This window comes from Panthera tigris, chromosome C2 (genome assembly GCF_018350195.1).
Source record: "Panthera tigris isolate Pti1 chromosome C2, P.tigris_Pti1_mat1.1, whole genome shotgun sequence".
Taxonomy (NCBI): domain Eukaryota; kingdom Metazoa; phylum Chordata; class Mammalia; order Carnivora; family Felidae; genus Panthera; species Panthera tigris.
The window spans coordinates 102309103-102333043 of NC_056668.1; positions in this window are offsets into that span (position 1 = coordinate 102309103).

The following is a 23941-nucleotide window of genomic DNA, read 5'->3' on the forward strand; positions in this document are numbered from 1 at the left end:
GTGACACTGAAGTGGCTGGAGAAGCCAGCTGCAATCAAAGGGCTGTCAAGGATTTGCCGTCGGAGTTGACATAACCTCAGTAACTAACCACCTTTGTAAAGAGGTATTGATAACTTTAAAAATCATAACCTCAAATCACGGTGTTCTTCCAGAACTGATAGTTCAACCTTATCTATTCAGCATATAAAAAACAAAGAATTTATGAAATCTACAAAAATAGCCTGTAAGTATTTGGGAATGAGCTATCTCCATAAATCCATAAATATACCACATGTCCACTCCTCTTTGGCTGGGTCCACCTTCGTGCACTTGGCAGATGCTGACTCTGAGCCCGCAAAGTGTCAGACACTCTGCTAAGAGTGGGGCAGCATGGATGAAAAAGGTTCAGTGTCTTCTTCATATAACTCAGCAGATGTGTAAACCAGTTAGAGCAGACTGTCAAGCTAGTAGAACACACAGTTTGATTGTTGTTCCATTGATTTGGGATCGGTTTTATATTGATTTGGCAGAAAAATTCTATAGCATGGTCTGCCTGACTCCCAGTCCCGTATGTTCTATCTTGGCACGTGCAATCACTCAACCCCCCACCTACACACTGAACTGTCTCATTAACTGTAGTAAATAAAGGGCCCAATTAAGTTAGTTCCCTCAAACCAGCCATGCCAACGACTGTGTCCAGCTTTGGTAACCCACCGCTTGGTAAGTACTGCTCTCCTGAGCTTCACTTCCTTCGCTTCTCCTTCAGCTCCCTATTCTTTGTTTCCTACCACTGAACCATCTGGACAAGCCACAGACCCCATTCGTCTATTTGATGTTTGGTAAAGTGTGGTCAATGAACACCTACAACAGAATCACTTGCTTGCTGGGCCCCGTCTACACCAGCAGAATGAAAGTGGGGTGGAGGGTAAGAGAGAGAGAAAAAGAATGAGTTTTAGGGTGGTATGTCTGAGTCTGAATTTTACAAAGTGCCCTCAAAATGATTTCTCCATTTTACAGGGTTCTGAATTCTCCTGGTTTTCCTCTTACCTCAACTGTTCATTCTTTGTCAGTCTTGTTTGCTGGTTCTTTTTTATCTGCTGGCTGGTAAGTCACTGTAAATACCACAGGACTCAGTCCTTAAAATTCCTCTCTTTCGATCCACATTTATTTCCCTGCAGTCTTATGATTTTAAATACCATCTGGTTACTCCCAAATTTGTAGCTCCAGCTTGGACATCTCCCTTGAAATTCTACTGCCTTCCTGACATCCCCACTGAATGTCTTTTAGGCATCCAACACATAACATGTCCAAAATTGAGTTCCTAAGCTTCATCTTCAAATATACTCCTTCTTCTATCTTTTGCAATCTCAGCACTAGCAACTTGACAACCCAGTTACTCCAGCACAAATGTGGCATCATCTTTTACTTATAATTTCCTCCCTCTCCTGTACTCCCTGTACCTTTCTCTGCTATTCTTCCTCCACGAGCCTTATCACTATAAAACACAATGTATTTTATCTATTTATTCTGCCAACCATTTGTCACCCACAGCCCCATTAGAAGGATAAAGATTGGGGCGCCTGGGTGGCTCAGTCGGTTAAGTGTCCGACTTCGGCTCAGGTCACGATCTCGCAGTCCGTGAGTTCGAGCCCCGCGTCGGGCTCTGTGCTGACCGCTCAGAGCCTGGAGCCTGCTTTGGATTCTGTGTCTCCCTCTCTCTCTGCCCCTCCCCTGTTCATGCTCTGTCTCTGTCTGTCTCAAAAATAAATAAACGTTAAAAAAAATTTTTAAAAAAGAAGGATAAAGATTATTGCCTAATGTTTGTTTGTAGGCACTCAGTAAACTTGTGTTGAATAAACAGAGCAGTGCCTAACACACAGTAGGTACTTAATAAATATTTGGTGAAAAATAATTAATTTTTACCTGCTCATTCTTAAAATAGATTCCTTTGCAATCTCCCTCCAACCTTTCAGTTCCAGGATTACCTCCAGCCTATCTTATTTGTTTTCCAAGTCCCAGTTAGGCTACAGTGTGGAAGTCTGTCAGAGAGTAGATATGAACATGACCTCAGAGTCCACCTGCCAGGCAACAAGTAGATACTTTCTGTTATTATTCCTTTCTACATCTGTCAAATGATTGATGACCAATATTACCGAACAGTATCAGCATCACCATTACCATCATTATCAAGGTGTTGATAATACCTAGTCTGGAAAATTTTTGGCAAAATAAATTATGTGTGTATAACCAAGGGAAGAATATCTTATGAACTCTAAAAGAAGATCTAGTTATACCAGAAGATTTTTAGTCTAAGTAATAGGCTCCAAACTGGCTGACCTCAAACTGTGTGAATATTTGTTTGGCCTACATGGGCTTTTAATTTTTTAAGTGCAATGTCAATATTTAAGTATTCGGAGATAGTATATGAAAATCTAGATTTCTGATTTATTCTCAATGACGGATCAGATGGTCCTGGGCCTGCATTTCTGCCCAACAGGCAAGCATATCTATCACCTGCTCCCTCCCGACAGGCGATGCTCTCTCCAGGTTTCCATGATTGCTATGCTGCCAGATTTACCAATTCACACTACCGTCCTGGTGTCTGTGAGCACTTAATTTGGCAACTAGGACTCACAAGTCCAGATTCTTGCAAAGAGACCTAATACTTAAGACCCAAGCTGCACAATGTTGTGAGACAAAGAAGGAAATGTATAGGCTGAAATACCATTCCTCTGGGGGAAATCCATTGGCTAAATACGGTCTCAAGTTTGGGGCTTACAATTTTTGTAACCAAACCAAACAGAAATGCCATGCAGCATTCTAATGATCTCTGATAGGTGACATTCTGTGATAAAAGCAACAAAAAAACTTTTGGTTTTATCCAAAGCACCGAGCGGGGATTCAGAAGGCAGGAGAATGCATCCCATCACTTTCAAAGGAGTTTGCAGTGAAAACTCCCATTTCTCTTCCATTCAGCACACAGCACGCGTTTGGTGACAGATGGCCATTCCAAGTGTTGTGGTCTGTCTCAATATATAATGAAAAATATATAAACCTTCTGCTGCACAGCATAGGCGTGAGGCTTAAACACCTGTTTCAAATTATTCTGATACTATAAACATTGTTGGAAATTGGAAAGCCTTGTGTTTTAAGAAAGTGAGTGGTGCCATAGCCAACTACACTAAATTGAGTAGGCTTGGGTCCAGTGAGCAGTAAAAAAAGAAAATTATGCCTGCAGCTACTGGCAAACAGCTGATGGTAATAATATTACTGAGTGGGAATACAGTTAAAATCTATTGCAGTAGAAATCCTGTATATTCTCAAAGGTGTCCTTACACTAATTTCATATATTTTATTTTCCATCTCCTTTCTTTTCAATGCATTGCTTCTAGCATGATCCTTGGGGGATATATTTTAAGGTGGTGGTGTTTTGATGTTCTAATTAACAGAAAGATTAGTGACCCTCTCTACTCTTTTTCCTTTATATGTCCATCAAATGATTGATTACCAATATTACACTCAAGAAACTGACCTGCCAGCATTTCAGCTCATCTAGCAATTCCATTTAAAGAAGATATCGGAGTTCTTGTCAGTCTACAATAAAGTTGTCACTGTGCTTTCCTGATTCCTTCAGGGAAACATCTGCCTCCTTGAACCTCTCATAATGAAGCACTGTCAAATTACTGAAGGACTACACATCATCCAATAACTAACCTGGAAAGATCACTTGCCAATGGCTCCATGCCACGACAAACAGATGTTGTCTCTGTCACCTACCTGAAAAAGAGGTCAAATGTTCCACAACAGACACACTCTGCTGTCCGCCTTGTGGATATACATTAGTCATTTAATAAGCTTTTCGTTTTACCCTGTATGAAAATCAGAGGTACTTTTCAGTTTATTGAGTGACATATCAGATCATTTTAAAAGCAGACTTATCTTTAGAGTAATTATGCAATCGAATCTGACTTCAAGATTGGAGGACTGCAAATAGCTTGTCAGAATGCACGTCAATTGGCCCTGCCTTTTACGTTCATGACAGTTATATGAACACTGTAATCAGTCTTGCCAAAATACACAAAAATAAATTTCATATTAATAAACATTTGAAACCCACCTTATTTCCCATGTGCAAATACTCAGGGTTGGATTATTACCATGGATCAGACTGAATAAATTCTTTCAATCCTGAACCACTGGGAAAACATACGAAAAAATGATATTTGCTAGGCTAATGGCAATTTCAATAAAGAATAGTATTTACTAAAATATATTAGGATCAAAACACTGTACTGACCAAAAATACAACTTCTGCTCTCATAGACCTTCATTTTAAGGGAATTTACTTGTTAAAATTTGAACCCGTACAGTAAGTTTTCAATAAAAAAAAAAACTCCTTTTTTTTTTTTTTACTCTCTTTCTTTAAAAATATTTTGGGTGTGTGGTTTTCAAAAAATCAACTATTGGAAAGATGTAAAAGGGGAAAAAAGTACTCTCCTCTGCTCTATATACTCACTCTCCAGAGAGAAGCAGTTGTGTATATCTCTCCAGAAATGCTACTGTCTACTTATAAATGATATTATACTCACTGTTCTGCACTTTGCTGTTTTTTATTTGAGTATAGATTTTGGAGAGCTTTTTTATATTTTCATGTGAAGACAGATCATCTTGTGCAGCAGATGCATGTGTGTATATAATAACTTTTTTAAATTTTCTCTGATGGGTGCTCATTTTGTTTCCTACTTTTAACTGTTACAACAATGCTGTAATGCACAAGAGTGACTTTCTAATAGCGTTTACTTAAAAATGGAATTAGTTTCTTTGAGAAATGGAGGAAATTACCCAAGTGTCAACAAGTGAGAGCAGCCAGAAAAACTTCTAGTTTCATGATTGCTTCAATCAGCCTCACTCCCAGCACAAGGACAGGCTCATAGAAATTACTTCCAAATGTTCACTTATGCCCTGTCTTTGATGGTCTCATCGTAGTCAGTTACATCTATGAACTAGGGAATTTCATGGCTATTTAAGGCAGGAATATATGCAGTTTCATAGAGCTCCTCTCTTTGCATGAAGTTCTGTCTCTGTGTGTTTGAGTTTGTGTCTGTCTCTGTCCCCTTCCCTCTCTTTTCCTTATTTCTATATGTAAATAGAGAGATAGAAAAGGAAAAATATATAATCACACATATTTCAAATAGATTTATAGGATATTTTTACTATACTTGTATTACATATTTTTGTCCCTAAACCTCTTGTATATTCCTTTGATGTTGGGGAAGCCTAAAACATAAAAAAGTAGTATGGTTCACAGAATCTCTGGAGACAGTGAAGTTCTTAAGACATCAGGGAAATGAGAGCATGGATGCACCAGCCTAGCTCCAAAATCAACATTTAAATAAAAATCTGAAAATACTTTTCTTCAATTTCACAATGACCCTTCAATTTACAAGCCTGCTTTTAACCAAAAAATTTGATATTTCTAGGCGACACATTGTAAGGGGATATTGAGGAAAATTGGCTGGCCATTTTTTTTTTCTGGCCATTGTTTTTAATTCAGTGGCTTTAATTCATTGACTTTTGTGTTGAAAGTTCTTCTCCTCATCTCTTTATGTTCTTCAGGCATCTTATGACACTCAGCTTGTGCCCCTCCCGAGTTTCCAATATCAATCAGACAAAATTCATTAAGAGAAGGCACTCTTTACTTCTGTGAGCGCCTAATCTATTTTTTTTTAATTTTTTTTAATTTATTTTTGAGACAGGGAGAGACATAGCATGAACAGGGGAGGGTCAGAGAGAGGGAGACACAGAATCCGAAACAGGCTCCAGGCTCTGAGCTGTCAGCACAGTGCCCGATGCGGGGCTGGAACTCACTGACCGCGAGATCATGACCTGAGCCATAGTTGGCCGCCTAACCGACTGAGCCACCCAGGCGCCCCAAGTGCCTCATCTATTAATCAAAGGCTCTCCTGAATTGTAGTAAGCACCTGGGGGGGGGGGGGGAGAGCCAAGTGGTTACCATGAGCTCAAATCTGAGCTGCCTGCCAATATGTAAATGACTCACTGAGTCAGAGCAACTTTTCTTTTACAAATGAACTACATTTAAAAGTCTTTAGAGAAATTCTATAAACTTAAATAAACTTCTGGATAATCAATAATTTATTGTTTTGGGCCATTTTATTTCATATATATAGCATATATATATATATGCTATGATATATATATAGCATACATATGTGATATGAAATATATAGCATATATGCTATATATCAAATATATGATATAATTGTTGTATATAAAATTATAAAATCTATGCTGCAATGTACATATATCCTTTCCCACTTAAGGATGATTCCCTTAGGCAAATACCAGATTTGAATTATTTTGGGTAATTTCTTTTTTTAAAACGTTTATTTATTTTTGAGAGAGAAAGAGAGAGAGCATGAGCAGGGGAGGGTCAGAGAGAGAGAGAGAGAGAGAGAGGGAGGGAGACACAGAATCTGAAGCAGGTTCCAGGCTCTGAGCTGCCATCACAGAGCCCAACGCAGGGCTCAAACCATGAGATCATGACCTGAGCCAAAGTCAGATGCTTAACTGACTGAGCCACCCAGGTGCCCCGATTTTTGGTAATCTCTTTAAACATTACTATTCATTTGTTTGGCTTTCAGTTCACTTTCTTTATTCTTCCAATCTCTGGTCTTGCTTTAGTATCTCCTTTTGTTATATCTTCCTAGTATTCAATAGAGTGTATATTCCTTATTTTGCCTTCATCAGGACATACTGCCTTCTCTGAGCACGAAGTAGAGCAGATCTCTTGAGGTCCTGTCAGTTTCCCCCAACACAGACTGTACCAATTGCTTAACCTAGTGACATTGGGCTGGAGAGGAAATGAGAGGGAGCTTTCATGGAAGTTATGACTCTGAAGGAAACAGCAAAATATCATGACCCTTTGGATACTAGCCCTGGGATTCAAAAGTAATAAATATATGTTTGATGGTACGTAAGATATCCCCATTACAATCTTTCAGACCTCAGCTTATCAGCTTGAGCTGCATATTAAAAGCATCTGGCAAGGGGCACCTTGGTGGCTCAGTCGGTTAAGCGTCCAACTTCAGCTCTGGTCATGATCTCACGGTTGGTGAGTTCGAGCCCTGCGTCGGGCTCTGTGCTGACAGCTCAGAGCCTGGAGCCTGCTTTGGATTCCGTGTCTCCCTCCCTCTCTGCCCCTCCCCTGCTCAGGCTTTGTCTCTCTCTCTCTCTCAAAAATGAATAAACTTAAAAAAATTTTTTAATCATCTGGTGAGATTTTTTTTTTGAATTCTCATGTCAGAACATACCTCAGACAAATTAAGTCAAATGGATCAGATTAGAGCATTAGTTTCTAAAACTCCCCGCGGTAATTCCAATGTACAGCTACATTGGAGAACCAGTATTTCGGAGTACAGTCAAGCAGCCATCTGCAGACTGTGGAGAGGAAGGCTGTGCCCATGTTTAATTAGTGCAGACCTTCTACTAAGGAGGTAGAACTGTATTAGCCTTGGTTAAATGCTGGGATGTGACAGAATCAGAAGGTACACTGTTTCACTGCATCCTACCTAAGTCCTTGAGAGAAGTATTAGGTCTCCATTTCATAGATGAAAAAGCTGAGGCTCTGATAACTTACCCAAAGCTGACTGAACTAAGATTCCACCCCAACACCGTAACCCATCAGAGTCCATGCTCTTTTGTGCTGTGTGACGCCTCCACTGCTCTGCAAAACAGAGGCAACACCCATCACCACTGCAAATCCTATCTCATTTCCGACTGTCTGTCATCAGATTTCATATCTGGCTCCTGGAAATTCTCTAGGAAGGGAAATGAAGAAGTGAAGGAGTTCTAAACACACACAGAATTCCATTTTACTGAGAACAGCCATTCAATCAACGAGGCTCTGTGTCTCTGACATTCTGATAACAGAAAATAATTCCTTTCTTTTGCAGGCTCTCTGGCACATCAGTACCAAGTTTCTCATGTCACGTCCACTTCAATTCCAATTTTACCCTAGGACACATGCACCTCAGCATGGTCAGCTCAGCAGCATATCAATGATGGCAAAATTTAACAGCCTTTAAAAGAGAGCTGGATGAAAAGGATTCCTAAATGCTTTTCAGTGCATCCATGAATCATCTGCTTTCAATGGAGTGATATTTTAGAATCGCCCACTCAAGTTGACACCAATTCTGAATGGCGAGGTCTCACCCTTCTTACAAAGATAAGTTCCAGTGCCATTAGTCTCTTTAATGCAGCCTTAGTACCAATGAAACTATTTCTGCTGCTGCCTGGAATGGAAAGATAGAAGTATTTCCCTTGGAAAATACTCATTTTAAAGCTTTAACATCATAATTTAACAAAGTCCGGTAAACTACATATCTTGACTAGATCTCTCTGGCTTCTCACAGAACTGTCTTTGCAGATCTGAGACTTAAAATCACTTTCTCAATATTCAGTAAAGGCCAATGAAGATCTATCAAGAATCTTTTGTCCTTTCATTAGCTATACATTGGGGAGAAAACTACTATAGACTTCATAGATTTACTATATAGATTAAAATGAGGGATGAGAGAAATTAAGCATAGTTTAAATTATGTGGAATTTAGTAACATTCAATACATATTAGCATTATTCCCTCATTTTTTATAAGTTACTGAAGTTTCCTTATTTAAAGAGCCTAAGAATAAATTTCATTCAGGGAAAAGATTTCAGTAAAGCTTCCTCTCCTCGTAAACTGGATATTCACTTCCGCCAAACAAAGTTATGCAATCCAATGTACTTCCCTCTTTAGCCTAGCTACCAGAAATCTCGGTGTTGTGTCTGCTAAATTACTCTTCCTTGGATCAAATAGAAGTTGTTTTTTTCATTCATTTAAGAATGCCTACTTCTTTTTTCAAAGCAGTATGAAGAAGCACACTACAGAAGAATGAATTTAATAGAAAATAATCTATACAAAATAAACACATTTTTCAAAAAGGCATTTTTGTCCTCAAACTCTGAGGGAAAGAGAGCTAGTAGAGTGTTGATTTAATAGGAATTGAACCTTGGCCAGTATGCTATATAGATGGATGGATGGATAGATGGATTGATGGACAGATGCCTTGCCTTTGCCACTTGGTTTTTGTCTTTCATTAAGCATTAAGGATTTGATTTATAATGTCAATAATTTATTGTAAACTGCCTCAATGCTTTTGGGAAATAGTGTATAAATAAATATATAGATATACATACAAAAATGTGTCCTCTTTCTCTCTCTTCCTTCTCCCTCCTTTAATTTCAACATCAATTGATGTTGAAGCATCATCAATTTGTAAAAACAAAACCCATTCCCACACTTGTCACATTTGTGACTACCGAAAGCTCTCTGTTTTGTGTCATTAAAAGTTCAGATACCACATTATTAGGATTGTTTAGAACCACTTTGAAAGAAATAATGATTGTGGCCCTGCTTCTTTTTCATAATTCTTCAACTATCCTGTCACGGGGACAACCCGGTCCTTAAACATCACCGTTCCATTTGCTGAATAAATATTATGTTTCAGGCTTTATCCTCAGCCATAGGATTACAATAATAAAGAAGGCAAGGTCTCCTGAGAATGATATTTTAGAGCAGATCTTTCCTTGCCATTTAGGGTACACCAATTAGAGTTGCACCAAAGATCAATCCGCTAAGTCTTTTGGGTGGTTAGGGTGAGGTCTGGGGACTGGAGCACTGAACTCTAGAATCACATACCCAACTGCATAGTAGACATTTATTGGCGTTTAATAAGCATGCAAAGCACTAGTACATTTATCCCCATATACCAAATACAATCTACCCTCATTATTCAGTAATTCTATATTTGTAAATTTGCCTATTCACCAAAATTTATTTGTAACAGCAAGATCAATACTCCTAGCCTTCTTGTTTTTAAATTTTGTTCTAATGATTGTTTATTTTTGAGGGAGAGAGAGAATGCAAAAGGGGGGAAGTGCAGAAGAGAAAGAGGGACAGAGGATCTGAAGCAGGCTCTACGCTGACAGCAGAGAAACCAATGCAGGGCCCAAACTCCAGAACCATGAGACCATGACCTGAGGCAAACTCGGACATTCAACCAACTGGGCCACCCAGGTGCCCCAATACTCCTAGCTTTCTATCGATATTCACAAACATGCACAGAGCAGTCAACATTTTGAGTTATGTGACATGGAACCTTCCAGGCTAAAGCTAAACAAGGTGACAGTCCTCTTTCTTTTTTCAGCTCATACTATAAACAAGTGCCCCTTCTGTAGTTTTAGTGCCGCATCTTCCACAGTTTTGTGCTTTTTGCTAGTGATTTGCTGTTTAATATGGCTCCAGAGCACAGTCTCATAGTGCTGTTTAATGCATTGCATTATGCTTTACAGAGGGGAAAAAAAGGATGTAATAGAAAAGCTTCATTCAGGAATTATAGTGCTGTTGGCCATGAGTTGAACATTGTAAATCAACAATATTTTAAACACGGTTTCTTTAAACAGAAACACACACAGAACAAGGCTATGTACCGGTGGGTTGAGAATAGTGTGGCTTGAGGTTCACAGGAGACTAACCCAGTATTTTCTGTAGAAGTAATGGGTCAGTATTCACTAAGTCAGTGTTCATGGAGGCTTTATTAAACATAACTACCATGAATAACAAGTCAACTGAATTATTTCTTAGGTGTGCTATCACATAAAAAATCGTGAAGAATTGTTCTAGATGAAAAAAGAAGGATAACAGGCAAATAAAAACATTCATGAACAGGATTGTTTCAAATATGAAATCTCATGAAGAAAATTAAGGGCAGGAAAAAGAAAGAAGGTAACCAGGAGCAACGAGACCACTTAAGATTAGATGGTCAGAAAGGCCCTCTTGGATGAAGTAGCATTTGTGCTGAGCCCTGAATATCCAGAAGAAGCCAACCATGAAGAATAGAAAAGGCAGAGGATTCCAGGCAGAAAAAATTAAGTATAAAAACCTTAAGAAAAGTATATTCCAAGAGAAGAAAAGGCCAGTGTGGCTGGAGCATTGTTTGATGGTGGGAGAGGAAGGAGGCAGGGTTTTGGGGCCCTGATAAGGAATTTGTATTTTAAGTATAAGTGGAAGCCATATGAGAACTCTAAGCAAGCAAATGACGTGATCTGATATACATTTTTTAAACCTCCCTTTGGCAGCTATGTGAGGAACAAACTGCAGCCAGGCCAGGAATAAAACAGAAAGAGCTGGTAAGAGGTGATGGCAAGACCCAAAGGAGAGATGGTGGTGGCACAAGAGCATAGCCCTAGGGATGGTGTGAATTGAGTAGATTCTGGATGCTGACAGCATTTGTGAAAGGTAAGCAAAAGAGAGGAATTAAGGGTGCCTTTTGGGTGGCCTGAGACATTTGACAGAGAATTGTCCTGGGGGAAAAATTATGAATTCTGCTGGCGAAGTCTAGAATGCAGTTTGAGAGAGGACTCTACAGAGTTCAGTAAGACAGTTAGAGCTGGACACTCTGGAAAACAGTATGGAGGTTCCTCAAAAAGTTAAAAATAGAACTACCCTATGACCCAGCAATTGCACTACTAGGTATTTATCCAAAGGATACAAAAATGCTGATTCGAAGGGGCACATGCATCCGAGTGCTTAGAGCAGCGCTGTCAACAGTAGCCAAATTATGGAAAGAGCCCAAATGTTCATCGACTGACAAATGGATAAAGAAGATGTGGGGTGTGTGTGTGTGTGTGTGTGTGTACACTAGAGTGTATTATGCTAAGCAAAATAAGTCAGAGAAACATAAATATCATATGATTTCACTCATATGTGGCATTTTAGAAACAAAACAATGAACATAGGGGTAGAGAAGGAAAAATTAGTAAAAACAGAGAGGGAGGCAAACCCTAAGAGACTTTTAAATACGAGAACAAGCTGAGCATTTCTGGAGAGATGATAGGTAGGGGGATGGGCTAAATGGGTGGTGGGCATTAAGGAGGGCACTTGTTGGGATGAGCACTGGGTGTTATATGTAAGTGATCAATCAATCACTAAATTCTACTCCTGAAGTCATTATTACACTACACGTTAACTAACTTGGATTTAAATAAAATTTAAAAAGTAAAAAAGAAAGTTAGAGTTGGAAATATAAATTTGGGCATCACTTGCATACAGCTGGCATTTAAACCCTTGGCACTGATGCAATCACCTAGCAAAAGGAGCAAAGAAGTGAAAAACACAATGTTGGAAACAACAACATTAAGGGTAAATACAGGAGAAAGAAAAGTCAGCAAAGAAAACCAGGAATGAATCTCCAGATGAAGCAAAAAGGAACTCAAGGCTTACAAATATATTTTACAAGAGTGTTAGAATCATGTATATTTCATTGTCTATATTAAGAAAGTGTCACTGTAAAACAGAATAACCACTCTGTTGGCATATTACTATTCTTATTACCATCAGTAGTGACTGATTAAGCAAATAATATTAAGTATTTGCCTCTATTAATGTAATAAATTTGCTCTTATAATTTTCTTAAGCCAACAAATATACAAAATGAATAAAGTTTCTTGTCCTGCAGATACATTATTCACTGCCATAAGCTGCTGGAGACCTTTAACTCTCAGGCAGTGAAAAGTTGCATAGCAACTAAGGTCTCTCTCCAGGATGCACAGCTATGGCCCATATGCTGTTTGGTCCCTCTACACTTGACATTCTCCATTATTTTTGGCAGATGGGGTTACCTGTTTCTAAATTAAGCAAGAAAATGCTGAACCATGGCCACAGTTACAGATGGGCAAGTACAATGAACCTAACGATAATTTTTTGTTGTTGTTATTCTTATCATCTTACAACAGAACTTACAGAATATTTATTCATTTTATTTTTTTTTAATTTTTTTTAACATTTATTCATTTTTGAGAGAGAGAGAGAACATGAATGGGGGAAGGTCAGAGAGAGAGGGAGGCACAGAATCTGAAACAGGCTCCAGGCTCTGAGCTGTCAGCACAGAGCCCGACGCGGGGCTCGAACTTACGGACCGCGAGATCATGACCTGAGCCGAAGTCAGACGCCCAACCGACTGAGCCACCCAGGCACCCCTATTTATTCATTTTAAATCATTTGTGGTTGTAAACAATGGAAAACTAGGCTTGCTGCTCCCGACTGCAGGCATAGGTCAGGGCTTGAAGACAATTGCAACACCCTCAAATAGCATCCTTTTACTCCATGTTGAAACCACCTGAAACCTGGGTTAACTACCTTTTGCGAGGAAAACATCCACCGCCTTTCCCAGCACCCTGTGTGACTTCACTCTGCCACCTACGTCCACCCCACACAAACTCAATTTCACGTTCAGAAGCTTCACAGTCTCCTTGTTCTCATTCTTTTCATTTGTACATTTATATCTAGTACTGTGTCTTATTTCTCGCTCTCACCCCAAAACCCAGCCAAGTGGATAGAAAATAGCAGGTTCCCATTAAATGTTAAAAGTGGACCTTCAATCTGCAGTTGCCCTGCTTTCTAAAATCTTGTATGTTTTGATGCAGAACCTCTAACTCTTTCAGTATAATTCATTACTTCATGATTTTTGGATCTTTAAAAACACAGTATGTATTTTATAGCATCTACTATAGACAAGACGTTCATTTTAGAATAGTAGCTATTACAAAAATCCTACCTTTGAGGAATTGACAGATTTTATTGCATAATATAAAAGTATCAAAATAAGTGCCAACCATATAGAATATACTAAAAATATCAAAGTTCAAAGGAAAGAGAGATGAGCATGTGCAAGAGCCACTGGAGAACATTTTTTAGAAAAGGCAGAATTTAAGCTAAATATCAAGGATAGGACTGAAAAGAAGGACAGGGAATACCTTGCTGGAATAACAAATATGAGCGCGGGTCCAGATCTGGGAATGTATGGTAAATTTCAAGGACTAACAAGTAGAACAATTTGTAAAAAAATGAAAGATCGGTTTCCGAGAAAAAAAAATGGAAAAGGCAAAATGAGAAAGGCAAGTCAGGCCCTTGCCCTAGAAGATAGCTATTTTTCATGCTTAAGTTCAGAATCTCTTTTAAAGCAGCAGGGAACAACTGTGAATTTTGTAATTATTAAAGAGAAAAAAGATCAATTTGTAAGAAGGTTTTAAGATAGCTTGCAAGAAAAGAGATACCACTGAGGGCAGGGAATCCAGTGAGAATATGGTTAACATATTATAAGGATTAGGAATGGTAATGAAAACTAGCAGAATATATTGATTAAATATGGCTGAAGAAGGAAGACATGAAAGACAGCATGGAGGTTTCCAGCTGGGGCAGCTAGAGCAAGGAGGGCATTATTGACAGATACAAAGAAGTCAGGACATATCAGAGGGAAGCTGTTTTAGGAAGGAAAGAATTCTAATTTAGACTTAAAGACTCTGGGGTGCAATTAAAGCACCTCAATAAAGCTGTTAGAGGGATGCCTGGGTGGTTCAGTCAGCTGAGCATCCGACTTCGGCTCAGGTCATGATCTCGCGGTTCATGAGTTGGAGCCCCGCATCAGTCTCTGTGCAGATAGCTCAGATCCTGGAGTCTGCTTCAAATTCCATGCCTCCCTCTCTCTCTTCCCCTCCTGCACTTGCGTTCTCTCTCTCTCTCTCTCTCTCTCTCTCTCTCTCTCAAAAATAAAGCATTAAAAAAAATTTTTTTAAGCTGTTAGGAAAAAAAAAAGTACTTTGTAGAAACATCTACTAAGAAGGCAGAAGGGAGGACTGGACATTAGAAGAGAAACATTTCCAGCCTTCCTGGAAGATACAAGCAACTATCTTTGGCTTCATATTATATGTACATACTGAGCAAAGGCCTGCTTTTCAGCGTTTAATACATTTTGAACTCATCTCTCAGATGTATCCCCATGAGACCCTTTGAATCAAAGGAAAATGGACAAACTTCTGAGCTCTAAAATATTTTCAAGGACCCTTATTTGAATGAATATTTACCCATTAGAAGTATTTCAAACAGCTACCAATAGAGACGACGTGCAGTTCCAGAGAGAACGCTACACTAGAGAAGACAGAGGAGCTTGCAACGGTGCTAATTAGCTGTGTCTTTGCAGGCAACACGCAAGTTGCCAGGTGTCTGTTCCTCATCTGTGAAACAGCAACATAAGGCCAGATAATCTGGAACATTCCTTCTATTTTTCATTCTGATTTCTATCAGATTCCGTTGTACTAAAGCAACAGTGCCATAACTTATGAAGAAAAATTAAGTAGAAAAGAACAAGGACACAGAAAGAGAAAGTTGAGAGGCTCTTCACTAGAAGAGCTACTTGTCCATCAGGACAAGCTGCCTCCCTTGCATTGCTTAGGCCTGTTCAAAAGCATTTTCTGTGTCTCCAATGACTAGTTACGGTAATTAAAGGGCTGCTTAGATATGCAACAACATGGATGGAGAATTCTAATAGTAATGAGTATTAACGTTATGTTTTAGTACGTGTACATTTAATGAGTAGAATCCCATACATTGATTTTTCTTCTTCATGTGACCGATTCTTCCAGAGAGGAGTCAATGTACTCTGTATTTTGACTGCAATAATCAAAGAATAACCGGAGGAGGGGTACCAACATCCACAGCTACCATTTAATGTCCCTGGTGCTTTTCACATCTAACATGCATAACCTTGCCGAAACCACAAAACAACCATCTAAGATAAGTACCATTTTGATATTAGACATTCTTTTTAATTTTTTAATATGTATCTAAGAAAGAGAGAGAGAGACAGAGTGCAAGCAGGGGAGGAGCAGAGAGAGAGAGAGAGGGAGACACAGAATCCGAAAGCAGGCTTCAGGCTCTGAGCTGACAGCAGAGAGCCCAATCTGGAGCTCGAACTCACTAACCGTGAAATCATGACTTGAGCTGAAGCCAGATGCCCAACCGACTGAGCCACCCAGGTGCCCCAGTGCTTAACAAGTATATATTAAGTGAATCAATTAATCGGTTATTTTTTATAGGAAATGAGAGAAATTTTATTCACACTAAAAGGCAAAGAAGGTTTGGTGAAGGGATCCAACCAAGAGTGCAAATTGGCCGCAGGCAGGGTTAATATTAAAAATAGTAGGCTCTTGCAGATAACAGATACTGACCAATCAGTGTGGATGCTGACCCCATCAGATTAGGGCTGAACCGTCAACACTTGGTAAGGTTATACTGAATATTAATTGACCCATGCTCCAGGAAATAGAGCTGTAGACACTGACAGACTTATTGTCTCTTGTCTTTTATATCTTTGTTCCTGTATTTCCTTCCTGCTGAAGAGTGGCTGAATCCCAATAGCTACTGACAGCTACAAAAACTCACACATATAAATTATCATTGGACAAAGACTGATGTTTCACTCTGTTTTAGTGAAAATTTCTAGAGAGGGAAGGATGTGTTATTGAGCAGATCAAATGACAGGTGTCCATTATAATAGATTTGCCATTAAAATTTTGGTAATGTGTTGCTCCAACATACAAAACTCTTCACTTCATGGAAGACATCAGAGAATTCAAATATTAAGCAATAGTTTATTTTGGCACAAAGCTTATGAAGTATCTATTTGTTCTCCTGAGGTCCCCAGCCTCCCTTGCAATCAAGCTTGGGTCATGTGACTGCTTTGGACAAGTAGATTTTATATGGATATGTCTGTGTGACTCTGGCTGAGTCATTTAGGGACTATGCACCTTCCCTGTCTCTCTTGTCCCCTGCTGCAGGGATTGTGGAGTCCCTGTGTTCCACATGGTAGAGCTTCAGAGTGTAGGAGGGCCACCTATTCTACATCAGATCTGATCAGGCTGTACAATGGCAACAAATGTCTACTTAAGTCCCTAAAATTTTGTTTTTATTTTTTTTGTGGCACCTACCATTAATTACCCTGACACACGTGTTTTAAATATAGAAAACAAATGGAGACTTTGGACTTAAGAGAATTTGGATTAAAATCCAAACTTGGCCATTTACTGTGGTGTGATTTTAGGCCAGTTCTTTGGTTTCTCGGAGCTTCAGTCTTCCCGTTAGTAAGATGGGGATGATACTGTTGCCCATCTCTTGAGGTTCCTGCGAGCACTAGATATGATAGTGATCACACCAGGCACCGGATGCTGCATAACAGTAGCTAGCGTTTATATGACCAGGCACAATGAGGTAAATATTTCACTTATATGAACATATTTAACCCTCAAAACAGCCCTCTGGTGTAAGCATTACCATCATCTCCACTGTACCTGAGGCATAGTAAGGTTGAGTGACCTAGCCGAGGTCCTGCAGCTGAGATTTGATCTGAAGCATCTGGTACTAGAATTGGCCCTCTGAACCAGTGCCTCTTGTGTGGCATATTAAGAATTAAGTTTCTTAAGTGTGGGTAATGGTACAAGTAGACAAAGGAAAGGCTTTTTGGAATAAAATCTGCATTCAAATCTGGCTTCTAGAGTGTACGAACCAAGTGATAGTCGAATAAGTTACTCTAACTTCTTAGTCTCAGCTGCTTTATTTATAAAATGTCTAATATCAGGGCGCCTGGATGGCTCAGTTGGTTAAAGTGTCCAACTTCAGCTCAGGTCATGATCTCAGGGTCTGTGAGTTCATGCCTCATGTCAGGCTCTGTGCTGACAGCCCAGAGCCTGGAGTCTGCCTTCAGATTCTGTGTCTCCCTCTCTCTCTCTGTCCCCCTCCCCTTCTGACCTCCCCCACTGGCTCATGCTCTTTCTCTTTCAAAACTAATAAATACATTTAAAAAACAAATATTAATTATTTATTATTAATTACACACAATGGGCTAGACAATAAGTGTTGGGGACAGAGTAGTGCACAAAATAGACTGTTGGTGTGGAACTTACAGAAAAGCATGATTTTTGTGAAAACAGTCATAAATCTACCAGGTTACACTATGTAAAGTGATTTCAGCCTATTCTTCACTATTTGAGATTCAAAAGTAAAATTTAGTGTTAACTGAATGAATAAGCTGCCCATTGTGTAACTGTCACTATATATGAACCTTAAGAAACAAGAAGCAAATATTTTTTTGTATGGGTTTGGTTAGATAGAATTAGAGCCATGTACTGGTTGAAAGAAAATAGGGCAGCCATGTCGTATAAAATACACACACACACACACACACACACACACACACACACACACACAAAATCCCTGAATGACAAAAGCAAAACCTAATATTCCATAGTTCTATAGAACACTGGCAGTAAAATATTTGTATTCCTTTTTAATAAGTAGCATGCCTGCAGTAATTATTGCCAGTAGGATGCTCAAGTCCCAAGGTAGGGTGGGGGTTGGGGAAGGGGGGCTCAAAAAGGGTATCAGTCATGAGATTTTCCCTCCTGAATTATTTCTTTTTAAATAATGAAGCCTTACCATTTTCCTAAATAACCTGACTAAGGTGTTGAGGATTAAAGAACTACCTTATGTGTGTATAAATATAAAGAAAGCCCTAGAGACCTGAAGATATAAAAACCTTCAAGTCAGCAGTCGAAGGAAGGATAGGTCAGTGCAATTAAAAATAAAATAATGCTTTGCCACTTTTAAAATACACTTAAATATCAGGTTTTAAATATTATTTCTTTTATTCATTTTTTCCCTAGGAAAAATCCCTATATTTGTTTTAAGATATAAAGCTTTAGAGGATTTAAAAATAAAAGTATTTCTTGGGCATCCAAGTGTTTTATGCAAAATACATATTTAAATTACATAAACCTTAATGAATAAGATATGAATTCAATCTCTGCTAAATTATATGTTACTTCAAAAACTATGCTGATGATGCTAGATAAACATTTCTAAAAATAAGGTATCCAATCCTCAATGAATCCTTAGTTTATGGTCGATCTCTACGATTAATGACAGGCCAGGAATTTTACCTTCTTTTCATGCAGCCGTAAAGGTTGAGTTTATAAGTTCTTATTTCTGTGCCAAGAGATTCACATTTAGAGAATTTCTTTCCACAGCACTGGAGCATCTTGTCTTAAACTGTCATTATACACCACTCATCACTATCAACGTCAAATGTAATAGCACCAGCTGCTCCTGCCTCAGAGAAAAATTCTCCAGCTTCGGAGTTTAGATGCTGACCATCCTATAATTTCTGTAGTACTTATTAGACTGTCAGTTTGATTAGTAATGAGAATTTCCAGCTGGACTTAAATAACAATACCCCTTTATTTCCTACGTATGGGCTGGAATGGCGGCTCTACCAGTCCTTCGTCAACTCTCCTCCCTGCCAGCTCTCTCCCCCATCCCTTAAAGCCCCCATTCTCTTAGCCTGAGATGATTTGCCAGAACTCCAGGTACCCTATCCTTACTCCAGGTCTCAGATGGCCTCCCTCTTTTTCTTTTTTTTTTTTTTAAAGATTTTCCTAATGTCACCCACAATACTTTCACCTCAAGCTCAATGGCTAAAACCGTGTCAGGTGACTGAGCCTTGATTGCAAGACAAAATGGGGAGTGCAGAGTTTCAGCTCATTAACAACATGCTGAATTAAAAATAGAGGCTATTTCTAAGGAGGAAAAAGTAGAATGGAGTGAGATGCAGCTAGAACATCAAGCAGACGTTTGTATAAAACTTTATGCTTTTTAAAAGGCGGTTATCGCATGTGAAGAATAAAGAGCATATATTACTTTCATTTTACTGACAGAATTGAATTGAGTCCTAGGAAAAGCTGTACAGTGGGGACCAGGTTGGTAATCACTATTACCCATATATAGAGAAAGCTGGTCCACAGTGCAACAAAGAGGGAAATAAAAGGAGCAGAGATAAAAGTGGTAACCTCACTCTTTCTTGAGCTAATTTAGTGTTCATCTGTTCTTAGCCACCAGAAGGACACTGAGAAGAATAAGCTATCAGGAACACAAAAATAGTGAGAAGAAAACTGATATTTTTTCAACATTTGCTTTGTATCAGGTGTTATGTTCAGTATATTAATGCCTTAAAATTTATACAGAAAACCTCTATTGAGTCATGAATAAGCAATGGATGTGTGCATGTAACTTATTCCCAATGGCAATGAAACCAGTATTTCATTTTGGGTTCCACACCACTACAATAAGGAGAAACCCACCTGACATGCACCAGCTACCACTAAGTATTTTGTCCTACATAAATCAGTTATGTTTGGGCCGTGTGGTCAAAGTGGCAATCTGCTCACTCAGCACATTCCCAACCAGTTTTTTTCTTGCTGTTCTCCAAGAGCCTAGAAAGCTAAACATCTAATTTCACTTCCACTCAAGGTTAGTCACATGACAGTCCTGGACAGTTCTGTAGATAAAGTTCTCTTGAAAGGGCTTCACTTCCTGAATGAAAAAAAAAAAAGTCTTTTGGAAGAGAATGAGTTTGGCTTTTCTATATTTCATCTTTCTATAACTTTAATGCAAGATCTATTGGCTCAGCAGCCATCTTCAAACCAGAAGGGAAAAACTGACCTACTGAGAACGTCTAGGTAAAAAATAGAAAATACCTAGGTTTCCTCATAACATTTTGAATAGCTGTGCCAACCTCTGACTGCCATTTTGAAATTCTTATTATGTGAAAAAATACTCAGTATTCAAGTTAGTCTTTATCATCTTCTCTGTGACTTGCAGCTAAATACTTTTTTCAATGAACAGGTGGGTACCTGGCTTCAAAGGCTCTTCTAGCTACGCTGTTAACCTCAGGATCTACTAAAATCATTGTGCTCTGTTTGTTGCCAAGACTGCTTCTCCACGTAACCACCTCTTTCCCAGGCTACCCTCAAAGCTGCTTCTTCCTCCTCCATGGTAGTGACCACCATCAGGGTTGCCGTGATCTGACCCGTTGTTCTGGTATCAGCAGGCTTTCACTAAGAAGGGTGTTGCTCAAATACTGGTCTAGACATGTAGAAAGCACATCTTTGATACTCACTGATGATTTCCTTTTCTGTATCCATCAAGTAACATAGAAAAACAGACACTTGTCTACCATCCATATGAAGGCCACCCTTCCCTTTCTCACCATTCCCAAGTAGTTGCCACACCTATGAAATACACACACACACACACACACACACACACACACACACACACACGCCAAGAGCTAGATATCTAGAGATGCTACATCTACCTTCATTTTGAGGTCTTCTTTAGATTTGAAATTCATAGTTTAATCACACAAAAATCATGTAGGATTTAAATTATTATCCCCATTTTGAAAAAAAAAATAACATGCTTAAATTTAAGCAGCTGGTAATTGGAGAAGACAGAATTAAATGTCATAGATGACCCAAAACACTTTATTTTTCCACTTTATTTCACTTCCTCTACTGGTCAGCATACTTACTAAATCTACTTCTAACTAAACTACAGTTGAAAAGAAAATAACAGGAAGAGTTAACTGACTTTTCGTGCAGCAAATAAGTGCCAAAAGAGTGGTACAATAGGTTACCCTAGGAACTCAGAGGAAGAATAAATGTCAAAAGGAAGACTGTTTCAATACTTAACAATCACCAATAAAATGAGTCATAATTACTTTCCTGAATAAGATTCCAACTGTTTGCCATGACTCATGTTGTCCTTTGAGTAGTTCTCCAACAGTACTAGAGTCACAGAAGAAACAGATTATTCAACCCTTTTCAGGCTACTTGAGACTGATTTACAGGAGAAATAATTCAAGCTGCAGAAACCCAAGGAAGAGAAAGCAGAGTTGCTGGCCAAGTTGGCAACGGTGTTCCTCCACGATCTTTTGCCTGTAGTTGCTTGCATACCACCCATCCCGATGTAATCTGTGTTCTATCTTATAATAAAAGGCTCTGGAATTTGTCATAGCATTCTCCACAAAATGCATGACAGTAATTAAATAAATGCAGATAATTAAGAATTAAATTTGTGGGCTGCCTGGGTGCCTCAGTCAGTTGAGCATCCAACTTAGGGTCAGGTTATGATCTCGTGATTTGTGAGTCGGAGCCCCATTTCAGGCTCTGTGCTGACAGCTCAGAGCCCAGAGCCTGCTTTGGATTGTGTCTCCCTCACTTTCTCCCCTGCTCATGCACACACACGCTCTTTCTCACTCTCTCAAAATAAAGAAACATTAAAAAAAAATTTAAGAACTAAATTTGCTCAGGAGACAGTATCTTCTAGTATAAAAGGTTGTGAGCATGGTACTGGATTTGTGACCTCATTCAATAAACACAGTCTTTTATATGAGACACTGTGCTAAGATTTGGGCATTTAGAAACAATTAAGACCTGTCCTTTGGGGGAAAAGAGTAAGGAAGAACGAAAGGGATGTGGCAAGAGAAATAAAAGAGGGAGGAAGGGGAAAGAGGGGGAAGAGAAGAGGGGAGGAAACAGGGGAGAAAGGAGGGAGAAGGGAAGGGAGGGAGGGGTGGGAAGAGAAAAAAGGAAGCAAGAAAGGGAGAAAGGAGAGAAAGAAAATTGGAGAGAGAAAAGTATTTCATATGGAACAAATATAAATGAATGGTCAACTCTATCCAGACATTTTTATGGCAGGGGGTGGAAAAATTTATTAACTTATTTATTCAATAAATAATTTTTTAAAAGTCATGGCTGGACTACTACCTTAGAAATATTAGACACCAATAGACACATGAAAAGATGCTCAACATACGCCTGAAACTAATATTACAGTGTATGTTAACTGTTTCATACAGTGTATGAAATTTAATTAACTTGGGGGAAAAAAGATGCTCAGTATCACTAATCATCAGGAAAATGTAAATAAAAACCACAACAAGATATCACCTTACATCTGACAGAATGGCTAGAATCAAAAAGATAAGAAATAACAGGTGTTGGTAAGAATGTAGAGGAAACAAAGAACTATAAATTGGTGCAGCCACTGTGGATAACAGTTTGGACGTTCCTCAAAAAGTTACAAATAGAACTACCATGTGACCCAGTATTATGTACTCACCCAAAGAAAACAAAAACAGTAATTTGAAAAGATATGTGCACCAGTATGTTTATTGCAGCCTTATTTACAACAAAGAAAATGTGGTGTGTTGTGTGTGTGTGTGTGTGTGTGTGTGTGTGTGTGTGTGATGGAATATTACTCAGCCATAAAAAAAGAATGAGATGTTGCCATTCATGACAACATGGATGGACCTAGAGAGTATTATGCTAAGTGAAATAAAACAGTCAGAAAAAGAAATACCATAGGATTTTATTTATATGTGTAATGTAAAAGGCAAATCCAGAAAACAAGCAGAAAGAGACTCATAAATACAGAGAAGAAACCACAGTTGCCAGATGAGAGGTAGGTGGGGAGATGGGAAAGTGAGTGAAGGGAAACGAGAGGTACAGGCTTCCAGTATGGGATAAATAAGTCATGGGAATAAAAGGTATAGCATAGGGAATATATTTAATGGCCCGGTACTAGCACTGTACTGTGATAGATAGTAGCTATACTTGGGGTAAATGTATCCTAACATATAGAGTTGTGGAATCACTATGTTCTATACCTAAAACTAATGTAACATTGTGTGTCAACTCTACTTCAATAAAAAAAAAGTAAAATAAAAATCTTTTAAAGTTAGAGAAGATTTCAGTCCTAGTGGAGTTTATGGTCTAGTAGAAGCAGGAAGGAGTCAATGTCTTAATGGGTGATGGTTTCTTTCCTGGTCTTTCACAAGTTTAGTGTGGTATCTAAAGCAGGCCACATAATTATCTGGGCTTCAGTTTCTTGATATGTAAAAGTAGCAGTTCTCCATGACTTTCCTAACTTTCCAGGTTTCTTAATAGTGTTTTTGAAATATACTTTTTTTTTGGATTGTAGAACATTTTACAAATAGAAATGGAATTTTTTCCACTTGGCCATCCTTTAACCAGTGGAATTTAGCATTGAACAAGAAAATTACACGCTCTCAAGGGTGAGTTCAGCACTGTAAACTCACTGTCAACACTAAGAAAATCTGAGAGAATAAATGTGAAAAGCAAGCTTTTCTACCTTTTGGCTGATGGCAATTTA